The following is an 8,971-nucleotide window of genomic DNA, read 5'->3' on the forward strand; positions in this document are numbered from 1 at the left end:
TTTTAGTGCTGAAAGTCTGAAATCTCAAGTTATCTTTAACTTCAGTGCAAACAAGGAAGAAAGGCTGGTCTTGCTAGTAATTTCTTGAATAATTCTGTTTACATTAGTGAATTAAGGAGGGGCTTCTCAAACCAAACTGCCCCTAAATTCCTTGAGTTTATTATCAACACGCAAATTCTTATTCGTAAAGACTGGCGTGGCACCTCAGAGGCTGCATTTATAGTCATTTGTATGGTCTAGGTGATATTGAGGCTTCTAGGAGGTATCAATGCCAACTTTTGCTGAATGTCTTAAAAATTTCAAATTTAATCTTAGTTTATCTCTAATTTTAACGTAAGTAAATAAATATGTTTATAGGATAATATTTTTGTGAACATCCATGATGAAGGAAAAAGACTAAATTATTTACCAACAGTGCACGCATGTTTATGAAAAATAGTTTAAACAAAGAATACTGAGCTGGGGAGATAGCTCAGTGGCATAAGCACCTGTCTGGCAACTGCAGAGTCCTGAGTTTGATCCCTGAAACTGAAAAAAAAAAAAAAAAGATATTTAACTTACAACAAAGAAACATATCTGTAATCCAATGCACTTGTATATCAAAGCAAATTTCCCCATGAGAAATATTGAAAACTCAGTTGATTCATTCTACAACCCAAAAATACTCATATAAACATGATTTCAACAGTGTAATATAGTACAAAATAATAAATAAAATACAAAATATCAAAAATGCACAAATTTAATTCTTCTGTTGCACTGATATGGTCTTATCAGGTGGTTATTTCTTCACAAAATTTTGTACCGCTTCTTACATTTTACACATCTCCATAACCTCATGTGAAGTGCAAGATTCCTCTGCCTTTTTCTCCTCTCTTCTGTGGACAAGACCCCGTTATAAACCTCTTGCTATTTATCCACCCACAATCCCACAGCACAAGAGAGAACCAGTGGCTCAGGTGTGATCACGTGATGTTTGGCATCACATATTGCTCCTATTGCAAATATTGCTCATTTATTTGCTTGTCTTGCAGAACACTCACAAAGCAAGTTACTCGCAACCCAAGATTTTACTGTATTCTTAAATACAAGAGCAAGGCTTATTACTATTGATTCTCACTGCCATCATCAAAATGATAAGCTTCACTTATGAGTATGGTTTCAAGTTGCATCCATGTACCTATGAAAGTCTCAAGTTTATACTTCTTCTCATGGCTGAGTAGTACTACACTATATAAAATTACCAGGGGGCTGGAGAGATGGCTCAGTGGTCTAAAGCACCTACTTAGAACAAGCTTAGCAAAAGCATCAGGGACCGCGGTTCAATCCCCCAGCACCACATGCCAGCCAGCCCGCCCCCTGGTGGGCTGAGCTGGCCTCTCTCTCTCTCTCTCTCTCTCTCTCTCTCTCTCTCTCTCTCTCTCTCTCTCTCTCTCTCTCTCTCTCTCTCTCTCTCTCTCTCTCTCTCTCTCTCTCTCAAATAAATAAATAAAATTAAAAAAAAATAAAAAATAAAAATAAATAAATAAATAAAATTACCATATCCTTTTTATCCATTCCTTAGTTGATGAGCATTTGTGATTTGCACTGTACTGTTTTTGAGATTCAGTTGTGTGTTGATAAAACTTATCCATTAACTGGTGGGCAAGTACTTAGAAGAAAATTTGGGGGAAACAAACCCTGCAGACCTATCATGTTGGCTTTATAAGTAGCAGAAAATGCAGAGAATGAAATTCTTGCTAAAATACTGTATTATTTAACTCAACAACTAAATACCTGTCTCTTATTTTGTCTCTGGATCTGCATTTTAAAAGAATTCGGAGCAATTTTATTATACAAATCAGAAATACTTGAAATTTATATAAATTCTCATTAGTGGAAATCAAGGCATGTGATAATTATTATCTTTTGGAAGTACAACAGTATTTTATATTGTAGTAGAAAGCTAGGACTAAAACTAGGAACAGTATAGATTTCGGAAACCCAAAGTTCCTCTCTTACCCTCTGTCTGTGCCTTTATGTTGAAAGGGATGAGGATGGTTGTGGGATGGAATAAACAGGCAAAGAAACTTATCTCCATCTGAATGATTTCTTCCCACATCTAATGAAACAGCTGGTGTTCAGCATATTTTATTTGTGGAATTTCTATGTAAATTTTCATTTACCAAGAATGTTGAAAACCCATCAAACTAAATCTTCCAAAAAAATTAGAATTCTCTGTTATAAAATACAAATTTCAGTGCTGTAATAATGCCTTCCAGGGCCGGGGAGATGGCTCAGTAGAATAAGCGCTTGACCGGCAAGCACAAGGGCCTGAGTTCAATCCCCAGTTCCACCAAAAATAAATAAATAAATAAATAAATAAATAAATAAATAAAATGATGCCTTCCATGTATAGGACATAGTCTACTTCTTCAAAGAGCTTTCATGAGCATTTCATTTAGCCAGAAGACCAAAACTAATCAGTCAAGGTAAGCAACTAAGATTGCGCATTAATAAATGTCTTAAGTCCAGCTAACATTTAATTATCCTTGTTAATGGGAAATGAACCCAGTTTGTGTGTAGGACTCACACAAAAGCTAAAACCTTAATTAGAGCAAACAGTTTCGAATTTCTGTTTTGTTAAACTTCAGCTGAAGATCCTAGAAAATACCCAATAATGATTTAAAAATTGTTTTTAAGGATAATATTTACTGGTTCCAAGTTCTTTATTTCTTGCAGGAGAATAATGGTGGAGAAGTGAAATGAGAATGCTTTAGAAATATATTTTTAGACTCTCAAAAAATAGCTTTTCAAAATGATTACCACATTTGATAGGATGAAGTCACATTTTTAAAAAATTCCAACAGGCAAAAATTAAAACATCAACAACATAGATGAACTTTCAGCTGTTGCTTGATACAAGAGGAGAGGCAAACCATAACTCTAAGCAGAGGGACACTGGGACCCTAGGTGGCTGCACTGAGATAGTTAACAACTGTTATCCTAACATAATTGCTAACAGCTCCCTTTTTGCTATCAGAGGTGTCCTGATTTGGACGATAAATTGCATAGTGATCCTAGCTATATGGAAAATGGCACTAAAGCACAAAAGAACAAAATGAGAAAATTTTCTATTTTTTCCCATTTCTTCTTCCCTAAAGTTTGAGTATCTGGTCAAACTGACATCTTTCATGCTCTAAATTGTAGGTATAATTAGGCTTCCTCTCCATTCTATTCATTTCAATCAGTGATTTGAAACTGTGGGTGTTCATTAGAATCACTGAGAAATTTAGAAATTCGAATGCCTGTGAAGCATCTTGGAACAATTAAATCAGTGTCTCTGGAGGTGGGGCCTACTCATTGACACTGTTCAAAAGCTTCCCAGAAAATTTCAACGTGCAACCCAGGCTGAGAGCTATTGATTCTGACAGTTGTCAAGTAATTATTTCTATTGCAAGACAGCTGGTATTGTGAGTAATGTGTGAAACTTGAGATGTTCTTGGGGGAAAAGGATGTCCCTGCCCTTCACCCTTGACCAAGGACCACACATATTCCCCTTTGCCCCATTCTCTGGGTGGCCAGAGGGTCTGCTCATTTGTGTTATCTTCAGTTCACACAAAAAGAAATCATTCCATTTCTTTCTCTGAAATGTCCATTGCATGCAATGATAATGTAACAATGCTGCCACAGTAATGAGCCAAATGAAGAGCTCCTTTGGTCTGGAAGAAAGGCACTTGAATCGATACATGATAAAGGACTGTGAAGGGACCTTCAACTTGGCTGCTCATTATCTGATGGAAGCTCTGACATTCTGAAAGCTTAGGCAACTGAAGCTAGGTGGCAGTCCTGCTTAGCAATTAAAGGAGAAATTCTAAAGACAATTAAAAAGAAAATCCAACAAAGAAGATAATAAAAATGAATTTATACTCATTTAAGAGCAGCATGAGATCAAGGCAAAATTAACTTGCTAATGTCTTTGAAATATGGTCTTCATTGAACTTCAAAAACATTATGTAAGTCACAGGTGCCAGACAAAAAAGTTACCATATATTGTCCATTTATATGCAATACTCAGAATAGGCCAGCACAGTGAGCAACTAGGCTAGTGGTGCCTGGAGTTGAAGGGAAGGGGTAGTGTCTACTAATGTCTCCCAGGTTTCTTCTGAGAATGAAGATAATATTCTGTTATGAAATAGGGTGATCAAAGTACAACATTGTAAATACATTAAAAATACTGAATGGGGCACATTATCAAGATGCATCTTGTGGTATGAGAACTATATTTCAATAAGGCTCATATTAAAAACTCAAAACTATATAGTTTTCCTTATCGGAGTTGGGAAATTTCTCTAAAATTATGGGCAACACTTAACATTTTTCAGATGCTTCATCACAGGCTCCACAGGCCCTTTAAATTCTATTCTGGAAACCAATCATCTTCAGTTGAGCAATCTCCAAATAGAAATGAGATGGATCATCATTATCATCCATGAAATGAATGCCTATGAAGAGTTACATTGGAAAGTACATGAAATGGTAATGTATGTAACACTCACAAATACAAGAAGTGTGGTTCTTTGAAGAGGACATGAAATATTTTTTTAAAAATGTGACTTCATCCTATCAAATGTAGTAATCATTTTGGAAAGCTATTTTTTGAGATTTTAAAAAAAGTTGGTAAGCATGCTTATCAAAATATTAATAATGTCTATGACTCAAGATCTGTGGATATTTTTATGTTCTTATACTTTTTTCTCTCTTGTTTAACTTGTTTTCTATTATGCATATACCATTTAAAATTTTGGTGGTTTATGAGTCATAATGTCCTTTAACTCACTAATATCCATTAATGTTTAGGTAATTAGCAGATCAGGCCTGTTTTCTGTCATGTCTATTCTCTGCCCAAGGCCTGCTTCACTTTAATTGATGGTTCCCTAAATAGAGTTGTTAATGGATGATGCCAGTGTGTGTGTGTGTGTGTGTGTGTGTGTGTGTGTGTGTATGTTCATCCCACAGCATCAATAGATTGTGCTTGTATTCACTTTCATTTGGAAAGCTAACCAAAAGTTGATTTTTTTCTGTTGTTTTAGAGAATGTTCAAGACTAGAGTGTACTGAGTTATGTACATTTCATACAACCGTGAGTGTTTAACAACTATACAATGAATATAATTGTGGGAATTAGAAAATAAATTACTATATCAGAACTAAGAGCTCAAAAAGATTTAGTAATTTTTCTGAACATATACCCATTTGATTGTTTGAGTTAAGCACAGTACATTAGAGAATAGAGTTGGAAATTGAACTGACAATAGCAGGAAACTATCTCAATGACTAAGCAAACTATCTCAAAAATAACGTACAACTGGATGTTGAGTGGGATTTTCCTGTTTCTTTGGAATTAGTTAATGCCTAAGCCTGATGATGAGAAGCTAATATCCTAAATTTAAATTCATAAAGCCAACTAGATCTGAAGCCAGCCACTCCCCAGCAAGGAATATGAACTAGGGATTAAAAACATAAATAAAAAGATCCTGGCACATCCTTCTCCTAATCAATACAATGGATGTGGGCAGGCAAGCAGGCATGGCTCATGAGTATATGTAAAGTAAGCTGTTGGACCATGCATCATTACCAACATCCTTTCTTTGATTGGTTTGGTGACCAAGTGTTTCCTGTTTTGAAAGCCAAGACAGAGATTTTGAAGTGTCATTCATAAAATTATAATTGCCTAGTAGAAAGGAGATTGGAATTGTACCTATATTGGATGTCTCCTAGGCCTGAGAACTTTTGCTGGATAGTTCCTCTACTGTTGAAGAAGGGAAGCAAGAATTGGACAGAAATGGCAGAGTGGGAGACTACCAAGAAGAGAGAGGGCCAGTAACAAATTCCACTTCAATTTCTGTTTTCTGAGAGGCCATCAGATGGAAACTACATGAACAGAAGGAAGATACAACTGGGATCGCTAGTCCCGCTGTAGTGTGGGAACAATGAGGTTCACATCAGAGGAAAGTGTTACTAGCTGGGAGAGCTAAGAAATTTATCTGGAAATGTAACCCCTAAGAGGACAGAAAACCTATAAAATACTAAAAGAATGAAAGGCTGAGAATGTAGCTCAGGGATACAGCATATACTTAACACATTGTACTTAGCATGTGACTGACCTTGAGTTTTATGTCCAGCACCATAAAAGCAAAAGCAAAAGAAGCTATTCAAAGTGGTAATGGGTATGGATGAGAATTTTTCAAGATTGCTGTCAGATATAACTTTCGTAATGAAATCCTCATGAATCTTAAACAGGGTAAATAGAGCCAAATCTGTATCTTGATAGTCACATCATGATAATGCCTTGAAAATGCAAATTCATAATGAAAATATTGAAAGCAGTAGTAAACAAAAGACTATTAATCATTAACAAATGAAACACTATTAGATAATAACCATACTTCAAACCACAAAGCAGTGGACTAATATCTTTAATATTCTGAAATTAGCCAGGTGTGGTGGCACACAGCTGTAATCCTAGCACTCAGGAGGCTGAAGCACAAAAATCTCTATGAGTTCAAGACTGGTGTCTAAACTAAACTGCAAAGGGAGACCCTCTCTCAAACACCCCCTCAAAATTCTGAGATTAAATGACTGTCAAATCAGAATTTTATATCCAGAGAAATTATATTTTAAGAATGAAAAATAAATTTAAACTTTTTTTAGATGAAGAAAACTTCAAAGTTCTTTATTGATAGATCCTTATTAAAGTAACAGATTTCACTTTTGTGTTTTCAGAGGTTTTTGTTTGTCTCTTTGTAGTTCAAAGCTATAAAAATTCAGGGCTTTAGTCATGCTAGGAAAGCAGTATACTACTGAGCTACAACCACAGCCCCATTAAAGTAAATTCTAAAGGACTGCTATTCAAGCAAGAGAAAAATCTGAGATCTAAAGTATGAAATGTAAAAAGAAATTATGAGTAAAATCCAAACTGAATGTCTAAAGCACTACAGTGAGAATGTATATATAACAATGTCTAATGTTTAAGGTTAGAAGGGCAGGCCAAATAGCTCAGCAGATTAAAGCACCTGCAACCAGGCACAGGGATTGGGGGTTCGATCCCCGGGCCTGCCATGCTGGCCCGGCCCCCAGGGTGTGCTAAGACAGCAATTGAGACTGGGCATGGTGGGGTGCACCTGTACTCCCAACTCTTGGGAGGCTGTAAACAGAAGGATCACTAGGAGTCTGATATAGTAGTGAGACCCTGAACACCCTGTGGACCCTTCCCTAAAATACAAAAAAAAAAAAAAAGGTAAGAAATAAGTTAGAACTAAAATACTGGACAACCATATAAGTACAGAGGGTGGTCATCAGAGATAGTACTGGGGTCTTTTTCTTGTTGGAAAGAAAGGTAGATAATTTTATCTTCTAGCATAAATTTTATACTATTAAGAATATTTAAGGGCTGGTGAGATGGCTCAGTGGGCTAAAGCACCTACTTAGAACAAGTTTAGCAAAGCAAAGGGACCATGGTTCAATCCCCCAGCACCACATGCCAGCCAGCCCCGCCCCCTGGTGGGCTGAGCTGGCCACACACACACAAATAAATAAATAAATGTTTAAAATAAAGAATAATCTTAAAAAAAAGAATATTTAAATTTTCTAATTTTTAATATGTTAAAATAAAAATATTTGTATCAATATTGTATCCATATAAGAAATATGAACATAAGAACAAATGAAGACGTCAGCTACCCTTGTGGAAAAAAAATTAACAAATCTGTCTCCAGCATTGATAAGCAGGAAAATCAATGAGATGGAATTTTTTTTTAAATTTTTATTTATTTATTTATGTGTGTGTGTGTGTGTGTGTGTGTGTGTGTGTTTGTGGCCAGCTCAGCCCACCAGGGGGCGAGGCTGGCTGGCATGTGGTGCTGGGGGATTGAACCGTGGTCCCTGTGCTTTGCTTAGCTTAGCTTGTTCTAAGTAGGTGCTTTAGACCACTGAGCCATCTCATCAGCCCCAATGAGATGGAATTTTAAAACATGATAATCAAAATTGGCCCAATAGATATACATAGAAAACTTCATTCTCAAACTGAAAATAACTACATTTTTTTACCAAATAGGGATTTTTTTTTTCTTTTTGCGGAACTGGGGATTGAACTCAGGCCCTCCACTGAGCCATCTCCCTGGCCCCAGGAAAACTTCAAAAATGTTGTCTCAGTTACCTTTCTCTTATTGCTATGACAAAGTATCTGACACCCAAAATGAAGGAAGGAAAGGTATATTTAGCTCACAGTTTATGGAGGTTTCAGTCTACCCTCAGCTGGCTCCCAGGCAGAGTGGCACATGGCAGAGGGCAGCAGGTCATGGCAGAGGAAAACAGCCAAGAGCAAAGGGAAGGGCAGCAGCTGAGGCTTGGAGCCAGCCTCTCCCCCTCCTTATGTTGTAAACAAACCACCCTGGGCTGGGGTGTAGAACTCAGTGTCCATGCCCTCCTCTTGCACAGGATGAGGATGTTTACAAAGTAAGAACCCTGGCTCCCTGCTGAGTCACTTAATTAACCTTCTAAACTTCTCAAGTTGACACAACAGATGTATTATATGATGGACTTTATGGTAAGCAAAGAAAGAGAAGCCATATTTCAACTTCTGTGATAAAGCTAGCCCAACCTTGATTCAATAACCAATCAGAGACAGGAAAAATATGGGCTCCTTACATGGATGAATATAAATGTAGAATCCCCAAATTCTGTATTAACAGACTGAGTCTAGCAAGGTAAAATGATGCTCCTGAAAGTGCAACCTAAAACAAGAAAAACAAAACTAAAAGATTTTGAAAACAAGAGAGCGATCATGTTTAGCTTACTCTAAGAATTTCTTATTAGAAATTCTACTTGTTATGATTTGAGTGCTCTCTCAAAATTCACGTTAAAGGGGCCAGGGAGATGGCTCAGTAGAATATGCACTTGCCTGGCAAGCGCAAGTGTCTGAGTTCAATCCC

Source organism: Octodon degus, unplaced genomic scaffold (genome assembly GCF_000260255.1).
Source record: "Octodon degus isolate 3935 unplaced genomic scaffold, OctDeg1.0 scaffold00243, whole genome shotgun sequence".
NCBI lineage: Eukaryota > Metazoa > Chordata > Mammalia > Rodentia > Octodontidae > Octodon > Octodon degus.